General features: G+C 47.3%; 2 long non-coding RNA genes across 2 annotated transcripts; one reads left to right on the forward strand and one right to left on the reverse strand.

Annotated features, from left to right (window-relative positions):
- Positions 1–1,274: 1,274 nt before the first annotated feature.
- LOC118014144 lies at positions 1,275–17,059 on the reverse strand. The gene is made up of 3 exons (XR_004680215.1): positions 16,470–17,059; positions 8,011–8,068; positions 1,275–1,327 (listed from the first exon to the last, which is right to left on the reverse strand). It is a non-coding gene; the product is annotated as an uncharacterized LOC118014144 (long non-coding RNA).
- On the forward strand, positions 2,306–4,076 carry LOC118014143. Its single transcript, XR_004680214.1, has 3 exons — positions 2,306–2,468; positions 3,078–3,271; positions 3,888–4,076. It is a non-coding gene; the product is annotated as an uncharacterized LOC118014143 (long non-coding RNA).
- Positions 17,060–17,359: the final 300 nt, after the last annotated feature.

Raw genomic sequence — 17,359 nt, forward strand, 5'->3', positions numbered from 1 at the left:
CTCGGGCCCGGGCAGCGGCGGGGGCGCGGCGGCGGCGGGCGGGCACGGCGTCGGGGCCCGCGCCCTCCTGGGGCGGGCAGGGCGCCGGCCTCCCCCCGCTTCCCGAGCCCACGCTCACCCTCCCCGGCTGCAGGAGACCGACCGGCTGCCGCGCTCGGCTCCCACCCCCTCTCCAGCTGCCCGTCCCACCGGCGTCCTAGCACGGCCCCCCGGGGGCGGCGGGGCCTGAGCCCCCTCGCAGAGCTGGGCGAACTGAGCCCGAGACGCCCTGGATGCTCGCACAGGCTGGAGGGCGGATCTTCCAGCGCTTCGCGTAGCTCGGGGCGCTCCGGTTTCCCCCCAGATCCAACCTGGCCTAGGGCTTTAGGTGGAGGAATCCCCGAGCACAGCCCCCTGCCCTTAGGGGCTTCACAGATGGACTTCGAGGGTCTGACAGCGCCCCCTTCTTCCCCCGGAATAGAAGACGAAATCACCTACATACATTTTTTTTTCCTTGGGAGAGTATTCATGGCTTTCGTTAGAACCTCAAGAGGGTAAGCACTTTAGACAGAGAACCTTAGAAACCTCCCATCTTCACGCTAAGCTCCGCCTGAAAGCTGGTCTTCACCTGCCGCATCTCATCTGAGCGCTGGACAGGTGTAGGAAGGAGGAAGATGTAGACTCCATCTCTCTCCTTCTTCCTGGTGGGGAGGGGGGAGGGGGAGGCGGGATGGAAAGGGCAGCGATCTGGAGGAATCCCAGAAGGAATGCCGAAATAGTTCTCTAGGGGGGTAAAAAAGAGTTCTGAGGAAAATTCCTTTTTTTTTTCCCCCCTGGAAAAACCCGGGTGGGGTTGCGGGGTGAGAGGTTTAGTCTCCAGACTGGTAGTTCTTGGAGGAGCCTGCGGTTGGCACAGCCTGTCCCTCCGCCCAGGTGACCATGGACCTGGTGAGTCCTGTGTGACCCAGCCTCTGAGGGAGCCAGGGCTCCTGCATTGGTCCCTGGAGGCTGAGCAGTAAGTTCCAGCGTGTCACCTCTGCTCAGGTGTTCTAGCAGGGGCAGAAGCCATGACATCATGGCCACTGGCCCTCTAGGGGACCAGAGCTGAAGGGGCTGAGGAGGTAGGAGGGTGGGTGCTCTCATGACAACTCGGCATGAGGACAGGTAACCAACTTCTCTTGCAGGTACTGGATGCATCTGCTCCATTCCCCCTAGACTCTGGGCACCTGGGAGTGGAGTCCCATGGGGTCTCTCTGGCTCAGTGGGTTGGGGGGTAATAACAATTACTTATTCAATGGTGCTAATGGTGAGTCTGCAGAGTACTTGTGATTCAGTAACAAGTTATCTTCTGGAAAACAAAAACAAAAACAAATCATAACGACAAGCGTTTGATTGGATCCTCTCTGCCAATCTTACAGACTTCTAGAACCATAGAAGCTGAAAGTTGGAAAGAACAATCTCCAACTCGAGTACCCTATTCCTGCCCCATAATTGCTGATAAATGCTTGTCAGTCCTGTTCTTGACTGATACCTCTTACTGTTGGGGACCTTACCTATCATTTCCTGTGGGTTTGCTTCCAATGTGAGTCAGCTCCAGTTGTAAGGAAGGGTTTCGAGCTCAACTGAAATGCCCCTCCCTGTGGCTCCCCACAGCCACCCGCAGGACAAGGCTGATTGCTCTGGGCATGTTAGTCCTTCAAGTACATGACCTTGCCCCAGCACTTGGCTTCTTCAGCCCAAACGCCTGAAATTCTTTCATGATTTCCTTAGATGGTACTCCCTAGATAGATCACCCTACTGGTTCAGCTCCTCCAGCCACAGTGGCAGGGACCCTCGTACAGTGAGGCATCCCACAGTGTCTGGGGTGCTAGAAGCATTCTGTAGCTTGATCTGGGTGCTGGTTACACAGCTATGAGCATATGTAGAAATTCATTTACGTACAAACATATGTACGCTTAGGATTTGTGTCTTATAAGCAAGTCATGGTTTGATAAATGAGTGGAAAGTAAAAATAAGTAGACAAAAACAAAGTGAGACCCTCTACTGTGAACACAATACCCAGCCTCCTTAGAGTCAAAGCCTTCCTTCCTTTCTTGCCTGCTCTCTGGCGTGCAGGGCCCTTGTGCTGGGTCGAGCAGGCAGGGAAATAAGTGCAGCAATGAGGTTCTTTCTGTCATGGGGATGCTTTCAGAGCCTGTAGCGGGGAGCATCTCGTTTTGCCTGAGAAGGCTTCTTTACTGGACTGGGTGTGGAAGGATGAGTATGGGAAAATGTTTCGTTTATTCTCTCTTATTCTTCTTTGTCTCCTCTATTTTCCAGTATCATCACCTTCAGGAAACTTTTCTGGAAAAATCCTATCCGACCCCCAAATACCAGCAAACCCCTGATCCACTCCTTACCCCCTACAATCCTCAGTGTCAGCTGTTATATCCAGGGACGGCCAGCTTCCTCTTCCTGCCACCCTGCCTCCCCTGCAGTCTGGTTAAATGGTGAGTTCTTAAGGGCTGGGACTATATTTACCATATTATATTATATTTACCAACTCTCCCCACCCCCATCCAGGTGCCTCACAGAATATCTTGCAGATAGCGAGTCCTGGATAAATAGCTGGGCAATGAATTATTTGCACATTGCCTTTATAATTATTTTTGGTTTTTCTTTTATATATCTTACCTCCCAATGATAACAAGTTCCCCGAGGAAATAGAGGCTGTCCTCTATTTCTTCTGTGTCGAGTATCCAAATGTCTAGCCCTCGCTGGGCACCCTGTGGTCATTCTTCAGTTTTAATGACAAAACCTTGGATGGTCCTTTAGCCACTCTCAGATTTCCTTCTGTGTACATTGGTAGGAAATTATCCCTGTCCCTCACTAGCTCTGGAAAGCAGTGGGGAGACCCGCAAATAAGGAAAGACGGACTAGATTGGCAGGGAAGATCTATGGGAGTGAAGAAGGGTCCTCAGGCTCTTGCTGACTGAAATCTGTTTATTTGCCTCAAGGGTCGCCTCCTCTGGGAAGCTTCCCCTGACCTTGTTAGGGTCCCTCCTTGGGGCCCCATCCGAAATCATTGCTAATCATCTGTGTACTGCCTCTCCTCCAAGGAAGGGCCATGGGCTTGGTTCTTCACTGAGTGCCAGGACTGGCTCCTTGCTGAGGGCTGTTTGCACCCTACTGACTCCTGCTTACACCTGGAAGTGAGAGAAATCCATAAATGGCCCATCTTGGACCATCGATGGGTGGCCTACATCCTGGAAATACTTGAGGAGCAACCAAACCAGATCTAACAGCGAGTGAAGTAAGAGCCAAGTAACCTTGCCACCATCCTTTTACATATGCATCCGAGCTGCCCAAACTCCTTAGTGCACAGAATCATGGGTACACTTTCTCTTCATTCCTATTTTTTTTTTAAAGATTTTATTTATTTATTTGAGAGAGAGAGAATGAGAGAGAGCACATGAGAGGGAGGAGGGTCAGAGGGAGAAGCAGACTCCCCGCTGAGCAGGGAGCCCGATGCGGGACTCGATCCAGGGACTCCAGGATCATGACCTGAGCCGAAGGCAGTCGCTTAACCAACTGAGCCACCCAGGCGCCCCTCTTCATTCCTATTTCTGTTAGAATTGAAAACCTTCGATATTAAAACATGGACAAAAAAAAAATTTGGATGATCACAGCCTAGAGGGGGTCACCTGGACTTGGGCCTGATTTCATGTTTGGCAGAATCCTCTCAGTGACCGTGGGCCTGCTTTGGGTCCCCAGGACCCTCTGGTCTCTGCTTCTCAGACTTTGAGGAAGCCAGGCAGGAACAGTAGAAGAAGTCTCCAGTTCAAGGTCATGAAGCACATCTGCAGTTCCTCTGGCCATTCTGGGGAATGAGGCCGCCGCTCCCCTACCTCTGGGTTTTATCTTCACAGCCCCCACATCATCGCCTTCCTAGCCAGAGTGTGCAGAGTGGACTGGCAGGCTCGGTCTGAGGTCAGCATGGGGTGAGTGGCAGACAGCTTGGTGCCAAGGACTGTACCCACATGACCCGGCCACCCTACCCCACATGAATGCCAACGGCGGAGATGGGTATGTGTACAAAAAGTCTCCTTTGCCAACTATCTGGATGAACCGAGTTATCAGCCTGCGTGGGTGGGGGGTGGTTACTGCAGGTGCCAAGAGGGACGGGAGAGACAGGAGCAGGTGAGATGGCCCAGAAGCATCTTAAGAGTGAGGCCAGTGGCCACATGCATCCTGGAGAGAATACTGCATAATACCTGGCACTTAGCTGGTGCTGAATATGTGTTAGAGCTTAACAGTGCTAATTGAAGCTAGTCTAACTGAGAGGGTTGGAAGGACCCTCTGAAATTATCCTTTCCCTCAGAAACCGAATCCCATTTACAGCACTGCCCAGGGAGCCACTCGGCCTCACCTTCAGCATGCCCGGGCTTGGAGTCAAGCTGTGAGATGCGTGCAAAACTGAGCCTTGGTTTCCTCCTCTGTAAAATGGGGAGAATCGGGGCATCTGGCTGGCCCAGTCGCTAGAGCATGAGACTCTTGATCTCGGGGTTGTGAATTCAAGCCCCACGTGGGGAATAGAGCTTACTTAAAATAAAAATAAAATGGGGAGAATAGTACCTCCCTTACTGTGAGAAAATGTAGACAGGGTGTAATACAGAAGCTGGTACACCAGGTTCTCAATAAAATTCTCCTCCTCCTCCTCCTTCTTCACAACAACAGCACAAATTGCTTTCCTGGTTTATACACTGGTACGGTGGCTAGCAAAGTATGTCCCTGGACCAGCAACATCAGGATGTCCTGGGAACTTGTTAGAAATGAAGATTCTCGGGGCGCCTCCGACTCTTGAGTTTGACTCAGGTCATGATCTAGGCTCAGGTCATGATCTCAGAGTCATGAAATCGAGCCCTGCCTCAGGCTCTGTGCTGATTTTCTCTCTCTCTCTCTCTCTCTCTTTCCCTCTCCCTCTGCCCCTCCCCCCACCCCTCACTCCTGCCCGCACTCTCTCTAAAAAGAAAGAAAGAAAGATTCTCTAGGGGTGCCTGGCTGGCTCAGTCAGTAGAGCACGTGACTCTTGATCTTGGGGTTGTAAGTTAGAGCCCTATGTTGGGTGCGAAATTACTTAAAAATAAAATTAAAAAAAAAAAAAAGAAAGAAAGAAACGCAGATTCTCAGTTCTGCCCCAGACCTGCTGGATCGGAAATTCTGGGGGTGCGGCTCAATAATCTTTGGTAAGCCCTCCAGGGTACTGAGCTGCAGCTACAGTTTGCAAATGACTGCTTTAGAGCCACAAAGTAAAAGTCTAATTCCCATTCTACAGAGAGCCATTCACTATTTGAAGACATTTTTCATGTTCTTCCTTGACAAGTTTCATTGTCCCCAGCAACATCCTCTCCACTTCCTTCAGCCATCCTTCATTGGCCATGCATTCCAGACCCCTTGCCATGCTTTTCTCCATTCATGTCATGCTCTGACTGTTAATGACCTTCATAAAAATGGTCCCGAGTGGTCTAAGCAGCACCGAATGCAATGGGTTCGCTGCCTCCTCTTTTCTAGAAATTTTGACAGCTTTTTATTGAGTGCCCACTCTGTGCTAAGCACATGACCTACAATAACTTTTTGTTTATATTTTTTGAAGTAAGTTCTATGCCCAACATGGGGCTCGAACTCACGACCCTGAGATCAAGAGTCACATGCTCTACCAACTAAGTCAGCCAGGCACCCCTTGTTTACTTTTTTTTTTTAATTGGGGTTAAACTTACATAGATTAAAATGCACAAGTCTTAAGTGAACAACTTGAATTTGTATATGTGTACATACCCAGGTGACCACCACCCAGATCAAGATACAGAATATTTCCAGCACCCACCCCGGAAATGGTAGTGTGGTTGTTTAATATTATGTCTGTGAGAACATAAGTTCATAATTCTTCATTGCTATGCAGTATGCCACCGTATACATACACATAATTTATTTGCATGCAATTTTATTGCATACAAATTTATACACACACAATTTATTTAGCCCATCTGCTATTGATGGACATTCAGGTTGTTTCCAGTTTGGAGCTATTATAAATAAAGCTGGTTTGGACATTCATGTACTTGTCTTTTGGGGGACATAAGCATTCATTCTATTGAGGATATGCCCAAAAGTGAAGTTGCGAGGCCATAGGATTGGTTTAGCTTTAGGAGATGTTGCCAAACAGTTATCCAAAGGGATTGTATCAGCATACCCTCCTCCAGAGTTCCAGTTGCTCCGCATCCTTGTCACCAGTCATGTTCATTTTAACCCTCATGTTGGGAGGACACTAGTTTCTTAGGGGTTTTCATCTGCGTTTCTCTAATAACAGATACTGTTCAGTATTTTTTTAATGTACTTATTGGCCACTTGTTCAACTTCTTTTGTGAAACGCCCCTTCAAGTTTTCTACCTACTTTTTTTTTAAAGATTTATGTATTTATTTTAGAGAAAGAGTGAGAGAGCACTCAGGTGGGGAGGGTCAAAGTGAGGGGGAGAGAGAGAATTTTTTTTTAATTTTTTATTGTTATGTTAATCACCATACATTACATCATTAGTTTTTGATATAGTGTTCCATGATTCATTGTTTGTGGATAACACCCAGTGCTCCATGCAGAACGTGCCCTCTTTAATACCCATCACCAGGCTAACCCATCCTCCCACCCCCCCTCTAGAGGAGAGAGAGAATCTTAGGCAGGCTCCATGCCCAGCGCAGAGCCCCACGTGGGGCTCGATGCCATGGTCCTGAGATCATGATGTGAGCTGAAATCGAGAGTCGGTCACTTAACCAACTGAGCCACCCAGGCGCCCCAAGTCTTCTGCCTACTTTTAACATTGGGTTGTCTGTCCTTAGAAAAATTATGTAGGAGTTTTTGTTATATTCTAGATATGAGTCTTTTCTCAGTTACACGTATTATAAATATCTTCTACTTGTCTGTGCCTACATTATCTTTAATCTTCACGATGATCCTATGACGTAGGCATTATTATCCTTTTTTTATGGATGAGGAAACTGCGGCTCAAGAAGGCAGAGTAACTTGCCCAAAGTCACACAGTTAGAAAGTATCGAAGCTGAATTTTGAGCCCACTCCAAAGTCTGGATCCTCCCCATGACACCATCTGCCTCTCACATTCAACTCCTACTTACACACCCAAGGCTGGTGACATTTTCCCCCAGGAACTGCTATTTTTTTTAAAGATTTTATTTATTTGTCAGAGAGAGAGCACAAGCAGAGAGAGCAGGAGAGAGACAAACAGGCTCTCCGCTGAGCAGGGAGCCCGATGTGGGGCTCAATCCCAGGACCCTAGGATCATGACCTGAGCCAAAGGCAGACACTTAACCGACTGAGCCACCCAGGTGTCCCCCCCCCCCCACCCCCCGCCCCCTGGAACTGCCATTGAACTAAGTCTTCCTGTCTTGTCTAGGCACAGTTGATTTATTGAAATCCTATGCAGTATAGGACTTGGTATATGTGGAATAATGGGAAGAATGTGGAATCAGGAGCAAGACAGACCAGCACTAGGTTCTGGCCCCGCACTTGACGGTCAATTCAGGGCTGAACATTGTCAGCCCAATTCTCTTCAAATGCAAAATATCACATCCTTACAGCGTTGTGGTGGGAAGAAATGAGAGCACACTGGAGCCTCTGGTAGAACACCGAGTTCGGTGCCGCCTACACTTCCTTAGTTGCCTTCCCCTACCCTGAGCCTCATGTAATTTCCGTTTGGGTTTCTCTTCCCTGCCAGCACACTTTGGATCCCAGTTCACCCATGCCGCCGAAGGGCTATTCCTCCAGCTGTCCCAGATTAATGGCCCCTCACATTCCTAATGGATGGTGGATGGTTACTAATCGTCATCCAACTCATTGAGAAAAATATTGAACACAATGCACCGTTCTCCACCCTCCTAATTAACCTTTCATTCGGAGCTCAGGTGAGCTATTCATCCTGCCAGGAGCTCCCCCACCCCCCATTGCTACCTGAGGTGCCTGCCTGTGTTCCCTCCCTCTCCACTTACCACACTTCCTTGTGATCACCAGCTGGAGTGTCCTTAATGCGGATCGGCTGTCAGCGCCCTGAGGTTAGAGAGTGGGTCACACATTAATCCTTCTGTCTCAGGCACTCGGCCCAGCACCTGCCTAGTTCACAGCAGACATTCAGGAAATATTAGTACATGAATTTAATGTTTCATTGCTAGAAGCTTGAACTAACGAATAAACTGTGAGGCAAGAAATAATATTCATGAAGGATTTCGTGAGGGATGTACAATTCACCTATTAGTAATTCTCAGACCAGGCTATATGTTAGAATCACCTGGAAGCTAAAGAAAGTCAGACTCTCTGGTTGATGGAGTCCTGTATTGGTGTTTTGCAAAAGCTCCCCAGGGTTTTCTAATGTACAGCCAAGGTTGGAAACCACTGCTCCAGAGAATCTACGTTTTACTCCCGGAGAACTGCTCACATACCCTGGCATACCATTTAGGCCCGGCATTAAAGTGCCCTTATTGAATTCTGCTGGGGCTTTATGCCTAGTTTGAGTGACCTTACGATATGTCACTGCAGTTATGGTGGGGATGTTGTTGCCAATGGACCCCTATAGGAAGAGGCACAGGAGAGATTCCTGTTGGGCATCGGTACCAAGAAAAGCTATGATTCTCCTGAACATCCAGTTCTTTTTTATCTTGTGGATGCTGGGAATCATTTAATTAGCACTCTTTCCAAGCTGATAGAAACTGCTGGAAAGCTCATGGCCAAAGTCATGGTCCACCTTTATCACCTGTACAGAATTATATAGTATATGTATCGCATGCTGACTTGGTTCCTCTTTATTTTCTGTCCTTTTTTTTTTTTTTTTTAAGATTTTATTTATTTATTTGGCAGAGAAAGACACAGCGAGAGAGGGAACACAAGCAGGGGGAGTGGGAGAGAGAGAAGCAGACTCCCCGCCGAGCAGGGAGCCCGATGCGGGACTCGATCCCGGGACTCCAGGATCATGACCTGAGCCGAAGGCAGTCGCTTAACCAACTGAGCCACCCAGGCGCTCTATTTTCTGTCCTTTTATTCTCCTTTACTCATCCCTCCCTTTTTTAGTTGAGATATTATCCCAATACCATAAAATTCACTCTTTTAAAGTGTATGATTCAGAGGCGCCTGGCTGGCTCAGTTATAAGAGCATGTGACTCTTGATCTTGGGGTTGTGAGTTCGAGCCCCACGTTGGATGTAGAAGATTAGTTAAATAAATTAATTTTAAAAAAACAGAGTGTTGGGACACCTGGGTGGCTCAGTCGTTAAGCGTCTGCCTTCGGCTCGGGTCATGATCCCAGGGTCCTGGGATCGAGCCCCGCATTGGGCTCCCTGCTCAGCGGGAGGCCTGCTTCTCCCTCTCCCATTCCCTCTGCTTGTGTTCCCTCTCTTGCTGTGTCTGTCTCTGTCAAATAAATAAATAAAATCTTTTAAAAAAAAAACCAGAGTGTATGAGTCTGCAGTTTTTAGTATATTCACAAGATTGTGTGATCATCACCACCACCTAATTCCAGAACATTTTCATCACCCCTATAAGAAACTCTATCCCCATTAGTAGTCACGTCCCCTTCCCCCTTTTCTCAGCCTTTGGCAACCACTGTCTACCTTCTTTCCTTATAGATTTCCTTATTCTGGACAATTCATAGACATGGAATCATATCATATGTGGCCTTTTAGGTCTGGCTTCCTTCATTTAGCATGTTTCCAAGGTTCCTCCATGTTGTGACACACCTCAGTACTTCACCCCTTTTTATAGGTGAACAAGAAATTTCATCCTATGGATGTACCACATTTTGCTTTTCCGTTTATCTGTCGATGGACATTTGGGTTTCCACTTTTTGGCTATCATGAATAATGCTGAATTCATGCATAAGTTTTCATGTGAACGTGCTTCAGTTCTCTCAGGCATATACCTACAGTGGATTGGCTGGGTCACATAGCAACTCTATGGTTAACTTTTTGAGAATCTTTTCTCACAGAAAATTATTTTTTATCTTGTTGTACTGTATGCCTCTCTGTAAGCCTCTACAAGTCCTTCTTTCTGGAACAAGGCGGAGTATAAATAAATAAATAAATCCCAAAACACTCCCAAGCCATCTGTTTAATAATCTGTGCTAGAATTTTGCCAGGATTCTATATTGAGCCATTTGGTCCGTTGTTTCCAGAAATACCTTCTGTGTCTTTGTGAAAATCAGAACATTCTCTCATCTCCAACGTCCTCATCGTTTATCCTGGTTGCTTTTCAGTCCTACCTGCAAGGTATTTCATGACTCGGGTGTCTAATTCCTTTGAATCTGGCCTCCAGCTCTCACGTGAAGGTGCATGAGCTCCCACCGCCTGCCTTCTTGTCTACCTTGTGATACAATTAAATGTTTATATCCAAGTACTTCCTGCACTCGGTTAGAACTAAGGTTGAACAGAGGAGCCCATGGTGAACAGCCCCACCTCATTCCTTCTCTCCCCTAGTCTCCCTCCTCAGAGGCAACCACTTCTACCTCTGTTATTCTGGGAGTGACTTCCATGTCTCTAAATAATATGCTTATGCTGCTGTTTCTGGATTTCTCCATTTTAGACATCCTCTATTGATTTAACTGGGGAGGATGGGGATTTCGTTCACATACATCATCCATACAGCGCTCTTCCCACTCTCCTCCCAACATGGTTAAGAGAGCTGTTTTTATTCAGTTCCTCTCAATAAAATGAAAATAAATCTGTTGATTATGTTTGCTGTTTCAGGTAACATATTTATATCTTTATTTCTCATCCTGTCAGCTCTTGCTAGTTTGGACGCACTATTTTGTAGGCTAAGCCTACCCTCACTCCTACATTTCCCTTGGGCTCTCCTTTCCAACTTCTGTCTTCTGAACATTTCCTTGAAATGCTCAAGGTTGCTAACATTATGTTCTAGCTTTCTAACCATAATTAGGTCTTCATGCTTTGCCTATAGGTTGGTTCTAAAAGTTCAAGTTCAATAAATCATTTACATTTGTGACAATGTAAAAATTGTTTGTGGCTGAACCAGCGATGTCTTATAATTACCTTTCCTTTTATTTGTTTTAGTTTATCCTAGAGTTTGATTGACTCTCTTCTTCTCTTGACTTGACATTATCATTTCAAGTTTGTCTTCCAACTTTTCAGCCTATTGAGTATTTGGTTTATGAGGTACCCCTTTTCCCTAAGGACCCCCCACACAGGGAACTCTCTCTTACGCTCTAATTTGGACAAGTTGCTTTTTTGGTTTGTTTATTTATTGATTTAGTAATCTTTATGCCCAACATGGGGCTTGAACTCACAACCCTGAGATCAAGAGTTGCATACTTTTCTGATGAGCCAGGCAGGTGCCCTTGAGTGAGGTGCTTTTCTGTCACATAGCTGTCCGCCTGGGACTTCTTCCTTTCACAGATGCCCTGGCCTGGTCCCACTGTTTTCCCCTTCCTTCCTCCTTCTCTCCCTCCCTCCCTCTCTTTTTCTTCTTTGTTTACACTATCATTTTCCCCACACCCCATCTTCAAGTAATTTCTTAAGAGGGGGCTTATGGTACCTGGATTTTCTGAGTCCCTCATTTCTGAAAGTGTCATGGCTCCGCCCTCACACTTGAATCGTAATTTGGGTGGATATAGACGTCGCATTAAAAATTGCTTTTTTCGGGGCGCCTGGGCTGCTCAGTAGGTTAAGCGTCTGCCTTCGGCTCAGGTCATGATTCCAGAGTCCTGGGATGAAGCCCATCCGTGTGGGCCCCCTGCTCAGCAGGAAGCCTGCTTCTCTCTCTCCCTCTGCCTGCCCTTCCCCCTGCTCATGCTCTCTCGCTCTCTCAAATAAATAGTCTTTTTAAAAAAATAAAATAAAAATTGCTTTTTTCACACAATGTCAAAGGCATTGTTCTAGCCTTAGCTAATGGGAATCCTGAGGCCAGTCTGATTCTTTTTTTTTTTCCTAAGATTTTATTTTATTTTATTCTTTTTTACATTTTTAAATTAACATATTATGTATTATTTGTTTCAGGGGCACAGGTCTATGATTCATCAGTCTTACACACTTCACAGCGCTCACCATAGCACATACCCTCCCCAGTGTCCATCACCCAGCCACCCCATCCCTCCCAACCCCCTCCACTCCACTCCACTCCTCAGTTTGTTTCCTGAGATTGAGTCTCTTATGGTTTGTTTTAAGATTTTATTTTTAAGTAATCCGTACACCCAACATGGGGCTCGAACTCAGAACCCCAAGATCAAGAGTCGCATGCTCCACCTACTGAGCCAGCCAGGTGCCCCTGATTCTTATATTTTTAGAGGTAAATTTTTCCCCTCTAGGGATATCTTAGAATCTTGTGTTTACCATTGCTATGTTAAAAGTTCACCATGACAGTGCTTATGTGTGGGTCTCTCATTCACTTGTGATTCTTGGTGTCCCCTTTGCGTTTGAAAATTCTGCTCTTTGGCTTTGGGGAATTATTTTGTTTTCTTATTTGAGAATTTCTTCCATTACATTTTCTTTGTACTTTTTTTTCTGGATAGACTTTTATCATAATGATTCTCTAATTCTCTACCTTCCAACACCTTTTACTGAAATATTTATTTCTATAATCCTCTCTTTAATTTCTGGTTGCTCACACTATTTTCTTTCTTTCTTTTTTTTTAGAGAGAGAGAGAGTGTGGGGGGGAGGGGAGGAAGTGGAAGGGGCAGAAGGAGAGGGAGAGAGGGAATCTCAAGCAGACTCCACACCCAGCACAGAGCTGGATGCGGGGCTTGATCTCATGACCCTGAGATCGTGACCTGAGCCAAAATCAAGAGTCAGACACTTAACCAGCTGCACCATCCAGGCACCCCACTCACACTATTTTCTGGTTGTTTCTTTCATAGGATCCTGTCCTTGTCTGGGGATGCAACACCCCCTTAAATCACCCTGAAAATACCCGTTATGGAAAGTTTTCTTGTATCTTCTGTGTCTGAAGTTACTTCTCTTTCTTGTGGAGCATTGTCCCTGCCCCTATGTACTTACCTTTGTTTCCTTTTCACACCAGAAGCTTTTGTCAAATGTCTGACGGTCTTTGACTTTCCATATTTAAGAGTGAGGCTGGACTGGTCAGTTGGCAGATTTCATTTCCTTTGGGAAGGGAGCCTGGGTCACAAGGGGTGGGGGACTCCAAGTAACGGAGGTGGCAGCCGCTTCTTTGGGATCGTTGAACCTTCTGATTGGGGATGGATCCCTGGCTGCCCCATGTGTTGCTTAGGGATCTGCTGTCCCTACGCTATTGGCCAATCCTTCTCTTGTCAGCCACAGCACCACCTCCGGCCTCCTCTACGCGGTCCAACCCTGTGGTCTCTCTGAGGCCTGAGCCCCGCTGTGGTTCTGCTGGGATGATGTGGGGCCTTCCCAGCCGCCTCCCACTCTGTCCTCCCTCTTCATCGGGGACCACTCTTCTCCATGTCCACCGCTATCTACTCGCCGAAAATGTTCATCAGTGCTGGCCTCCCTCCTGTTCTCTTCCTCATTAGGAGAGTGTACTTTTCAGGCACCTGGGTGGCTCAGTGGGTTGAGCGACGGTCTTCGGCTCAGGTCATGATTCTGGAGTCCCTGGATCAAGTCCTGCATCAGGCTCCCTGCTCGGCAGGGAGTCTGCTCCTCCCTCTGACCCTCGCCCCTCTCATGTGCTCTCTCTCATTCTCTCTCTCTCAAATAAATAAATAAAATCTTTAAAAAAAAAAAAGGAGAGTGTACTTTTCTTCATTGCTTTATTGTCAGTTTAGCGGGGGTCACAGGAGGGATGACAAACGTGTGGCCAGTAGTCTGTCTTGAAATGGATATCTTCAATTCCCTCTTTCTTTTGGTTTTGTTTTTATTTATTTATTTTTTTAAAGTAATCTCTATGCCCAATATGGAGCTCGAACCAACGACCCTGAGATCAAGAGTCACATGCTCCACTGACTGAGCCAGCCAGGTGCCCCTTCAATTCCTTCTTAATGTGTCTGTGTTTATGTTTGTCAGAACACAGGAGAATGAACCAAATTCAGTTTCATGCTCATAAAAATCTCGACAGTTTGGGAACTGGAGGTTCCTGAAATCTGAGGGGCTCTTTCCTTCTGTTTGGCTGTTTTTATCCTACTTGTCCCTTCAAGACAGATGGGGCTTCCCACCCACCCTGTCACCCCATCACCCCATCGCCCCATCACAGACCTCCACACACTCACTTCTGAATGCCCACTCATGTCTCTGTCCAGAACGTGTTGGAGCTGCAGCTCCAGCTCCATCCACCCTCTTTGTTGGGCGGTTCTGACCCATGGTTTAGTCCCGGGTGGGTTTCTCCCGCTCAATGGCAGAGCCTCCTGGACCGCCCTTCCTGTCCCCCTGCCCGCAGCAGGTCCAGCCTTCTTGCCCTCCAAGTTCACACCTGCTTTCATCCCTCATTTACATCCAAAGAGGGACATGTAAAAAAAAAAGATTTTATTTATTTATTTGACAGAGAGAAACACAGTGAGAGAGGGAACACAAGCAGGCGGAGTGAGAGAGGGAGAAGCAGGCTTCCCGCCAAGCAGGGATCCCGATGTGGGGCTCGATCCCAGGACCCTGGGATCATGACCTGAGCCGAAGGCAGATGCTTAATGACTAAGCCACCCAAGTGCCCCTATACTAAATTTAAAGTCATGTTTCTCACACCATAATGAAACTATAGGCCTGTCAAGGCCCCTGCCTGCACCCAGGTGCCCCCAAAGGGGGACATTTTAAAGCAATTGGTGTCCCCTCTGCAGAGGGCTATTTGGCATCAGCCATCAACACTTATGACTGTACCTGACCCCTGACCTGCGATCCCTTCATCATCATGGTCATCATCATTGCACTTCTAGGAGGTTATCCCGGGATAGAGGTGTTCTTATGCAAAATGATGCGTGTCCAAAGTTATTTATTGCAGCACTGTTCATGTAGGCAGAAGATTGCGGGCCACCCGAATGACTAAGAAGAGGCAGAAATTAGATACATCCATCCATATCATGGAATATTATATAGTCATAAAAAATGAGAAAACTCTTTATATATTGATAGGAAATAGTATCAAAATATATTTAGTAAAAGCTGGGGGATGCAGAGTGAGCGCCTAACACTTGTCTAACATTTGTGTAACGGGGGAGAAGGTAAGATGTGCTTATCCTGTCTGCGCATAAAGTCCCTGGAAGTTTACAACATTCACTGACTCCAAGGAGGGGAGCCAGCTGCGGGGGGAATGGGGTGAAAGGGACATTTTCACTATATGTGCTCTTGGACCTTTTGAATTATGGAGCACGTGGATGTGTTGTCTATTAAAAATAAATAAAATTTAAAACTCCCCCTTTGTATAATCTCAATTTAGTTTTTTTAAAAGCGCACATAGGGGGGCGCCTGGGTGGCTCAGTTGGTTAAGCTACTGCCTTCGGCTCAGGTCGTGATCCTGGAGTCCCGGGATCGAGTCCCGCATCGGGCTCCCTGCTCGGCAGGGAGTCTGCTTCTCCCTCTGACCCTCCTCCCTCTCATGCTCTCTGTCTCTCATTCTCTCTCTCGCAAATAAATAAAATCTTAAAAAAAAAAATTTAAAAAAAAAGAAACCAAAAAAATTAAAAGTAAAAAGCACACATATTATACTAAATTATTATAAAATGGGGTGCCTGGGTCGCTCAGTCGGTTAGGCATCTGCCTTCGGCTCAGGTCATGATCCCAGGGTCCTGGGATCGAGCCCCACATCAGGCTCCCTGCTCAGTGGGGAGTCTGCTTCTCCCCCTGCTTGTGCTCTCTGTCAAAAAATAAATAAATAATCTTTAAAAAATAAATTATTATAAAACAACTTGTATGTTAATCTATATTCTCTGAATTCAGAAGATGTTCTAATATAACATAATCTTTTAATATGAACTATGCATTTTGCTATAATTAATATGCCTGTATGTTACATATTATATTTATCATACATATCTTCTTTTTAAAGTTCTCTTTATAAAAAAGAATCTGCAGGGAGAACATCAAAATGTTAACAGTGGTTATTTCTGGGTAGTTGGCATCCGAGTGATTTTAATTTTCTTCTTTCTCCTTTTGCTATTTCTCCCCCAGTCTTTTATGATAAAGATGTACAGCTTCCAATAATCAGGACAAAGTCATGTATGTTCCTCCACCGCACTGTTTGCAGGATAAAGCTCAGTCCCTTTCTATAGGCCTGTCAAGGCCCCTGCCTGCATTTTCATCCTCCTCTATTGCTCCCCACCCCCCCAGGATCTGTGACTCATGAGCAAGTCCCCTTGGCTGTTCTCCCCTGTCCTTCAGTAACGTGACCCAGCCTATCCAGCTCAAATGTCCCCCCTCCCAGATAGAATGGGGGGCGCCCTCCTCTGTGCCCCGTAACCCACTGTCTCCCTCTGCACTGCATTCGTCACGTGTGTGGCCTTTGTCTTACGAGTCACTGTGCTTCAGTTATAGCCCAGCCCCTGACTCACCCGAGGGCCAGGAAGTTCAGGGCCTCACAGCTACTCCCTCGTGGCTCCTTCCGCCTTCTGCACCATGGAGGTGCTAAGAGAGGTACTGTTGGCTGCAGTCCCCCCTTCACTTTGGTGTCTCCTTTCTGTGTATCAGAGTTTCTGGGGTGTGAACTCGGTGTTCTGCCCGATCTGGCTGCAGTCCGAGCTCCCCTCCTCGTGAGCCGCATTCTCAGATAGGGCCGCAGCTTCCACGCCAACGGTGGGTCCTGGACCAAGCCGCGGTGGTCCCATGTGAGGAGAGAGGGCTCTCCCAGGATGACGGGTCTGCAGGAGGCGGGGGAGGCCCTTTTCTCATGTCCTTGGAGAAAGTGCGGCTGGGAGAGGAGGTGACATTTGGGGCAGAGACTTGCCCACTCCAGGAAACTTCCAGTCTTCCTGCCCGCCCCTTCCTGGACGGACACTGGCCAGAGGGGAGGAGATGGGAGCAGGAGGAGTGACCGGAGCAGGGCCCCACTGCCCATCTCCTTGCCTGGAGGACTTGAGTCTTCTTGCCATTTTGCAGATTCATGCAGAAGAAACCTGCTGCCGGAGAATCCCGCTCGTTCCCAGTTTCCCAGAATGCACAGACCCAGTGATTCACCAACAGTCCCCCGTGCCCCGCATCTCTCACACCAAGCTCCGCCCCCAGTTCACAGGGGAGCTGAACTTAAAGGAAATGGCAGAGGGTGGAGGTCAAGTTCCTTTCCTCTCCATTTATGCCCTGGCTTAAGGGATACTCTTACAGACTCGCCCCTCATCCAGCCACTGTCGCTCTCTTCCTTATTCCCAAGGAGATTGCCCGAGAGGATGAGTCCCAGCCTGAGAGCCTGGACACTGGCATCCTTTGCAGCCCAACTCTCTGACAACAG

The sequence above is a fragment of the Mirounga leonina genome, unplaced genomic scaffold, assembly GCF_011800145.1.
Source record: "Mirounga leonina isolate KUSES-001 unplaced genomic scaffold, KU_Mleo_1.0 Mir_154, whole genome shotgun sequence".
Taxonomy (NCBI): Eukaryota; Metazoa; Chordata; class Mammalia; order Carnivora; family Phocidae; genus Mirounga; species Mirounga leonina.